Source organism: Zerene cesonia, chromosome 26 (assembly GCF_012273895.1).
Source record: "Zerene cesonia ecotype Mississippi chromosome 26, Zerene_cesonia_1.1, whole genome shotgun sequence".
In the NCBI taxonomy this organism is placed as follows: domain Eukaryota; kingdom Metazoa; phylum Arthropoda; class Insecta; order Lepidoptera; family Pieridae; genus Zerene; species Zerene cesonia.
The window spans coordinates 2885385-2887617 of NC_052127.1; positions in this window are offsets into that span (position 1 = coordinate 2885385).

Consider the following 2233-nt stretch of genomic DNA (forward strand, 5'->3'; position numbering starts at 1 on the left):
TTTGAATTTCACTGAGAAATTCATACTTTGAGACGTTTTGGAGTTATTGTCTTACTAACTATTAGGGTTATTTTATATTTAGCTCTATAGGTTATGTAACTGCGTAGCTCGTCATAAAGACGGTCAACCATTTTGCTCTTTGTTCTCTGGCATCATTGGGTAAGTAACATTTATAGGAATGAATGAATTATATATAGTAAGAATATCGCACCCCAGAATCCCATTTCAGACAATCGTTTCATTATGAGTATCGTGTAGAAAATAAAGTTTTGATGATAGTGGCGTTCATATTTTTTAAGCAATCACTATAGCTTCCCAGTAATGTGCTCATCGAGCACTCTTCGGCACGAATTGGGCCAGCTCGCACCGAGGAAGTACCACACCCCCACAGAAGACCGGCGTGAAATAGCATTCTGCTGTGTTTCGTTCGGTGAGTGGGGGAGCCGGAGGCCCACATCCTTTTCCTTACCCTTCCCAGTCCTTTCCATTATTCCTATCGCCAATCATTTCTTAACCCTTCCCAAAAAGTCGGCAATCCAATTGTAGAGGCGTAAGGACTGCAATGGACCTTATGTCCCTACAAATATTCATGGGCGGTGGTAGTGCTTACCATCAGGCGTCTCACCAGCTCCATTGTCGACTGTATTTTCATTTTATTGTATTATGTAGTAATGCACGTTAAACCTGAATTATCATTATTCAGCTAATATTTAGTATGCATATAATATATTAATAAAATATAGAATACTGAAGAAATGATAACAAATCACTTACATACGGAGGTATCCTCATTTCGTTCATGGTGTCCACTCACACATGCATACACACAAAATAAAAGGAAAACTTCAGTACAAAACTTCAACATTATTCAAAATATCGAAGTTTTCTTATCATTCCCTCGATTGCTTTGGTTTCAACATCAAATATTATTCGACTTTTATTGCACATGATTTATTGTATACTTATATGTAATCGCGTATAAAATACAATTTATACTAAAATTGTAAAAAAAATGCAACATAAATATATAGAAAAATCTATAAGCTATCTATACTAATAATATAAAGTTGATGATTGTTTGTTTGCATGAGGAATATAAGGAACTAACTTACCGATTTTAAAAATTCTTTCGCCCTTGGATGTACGTGATTCCTGAGTGCTATAGGCTATGTTATATGTACCACGGGCGAGGCCGAGGCAGACTGCTAGTTTTAAAAAAAAAATGGTCTATGTTCTATATAATCTAATTAAAAACATTTTACCCATTTTAGTAATGTTTTGTTGGTGTTACAGTGAGGATACGAACCTTTGCACAGCTTAGAACCATTTGTTATAATTAAATCGAGTGCTACAACTTACAAGCCCTTAGCCCAGTGACGTCACAATCTTATATGACGTCATTGCATAGATTACAGAATAAATAATCAGTTCAGATAATCAGATATTTTTTTTCCATATTAATGTTTAAAAAAGGAAAATTGTATAGATGTGAAAAAACCAGCTTCAAAATAAATATTTTTATTGTCGGACAAATAACTTAATAACTATTAATACCAACGTTTTAACAATAATTCGTTGTAATATCACATTCGGTATTTAAGTGGCACAAAATATCATTTGTATTACTTATTTCAATATATCACACAAATATCTCAAAATATAAATTACAGATTTTTATACATATCAATAAAAAATAAATTCAAATAAAATATAAAAATAGACACTTTTCACAACAAAGTCTAAGGTAGTAAGTACATATTACAAACAGTTTTTTTCATTACTTAACACTTTTTTTATATGTAGATTGTAGAAAGTATGTTAATTGTAGAAACAATATTGTGTTTTGGAAAAAAGTCATTGAACAATTTTTAATGTAATCATACTATTATTTAAATTTTAAGCTGACTTTAAAAAAGGCGGGAGGTTTCGATTGTTTCGATTTCGAAAACTCCCTGAGTGAAAGTATTTGAAGTTTATTTTGATTTGATTGTTCATACTTTATTTGGTTGTGATCCCATTAAAACTTGGTCTAGTTCTGACAATCCAAAAGTGGTTGAGGTTTTTGTTAAATATATATATACGGTTTCAACCGCGTAAGTCCGTATCCCGTAGGAATATCGGGATAAAAAGTTGCCTATATGTTTTTCCAGTTGTCCAACTGTCTACGTACCAAATTTCATTGCAATCGGTTAAGTAGATTTAGCGTGAAAGAGCAACAAACACGCATGCGTTC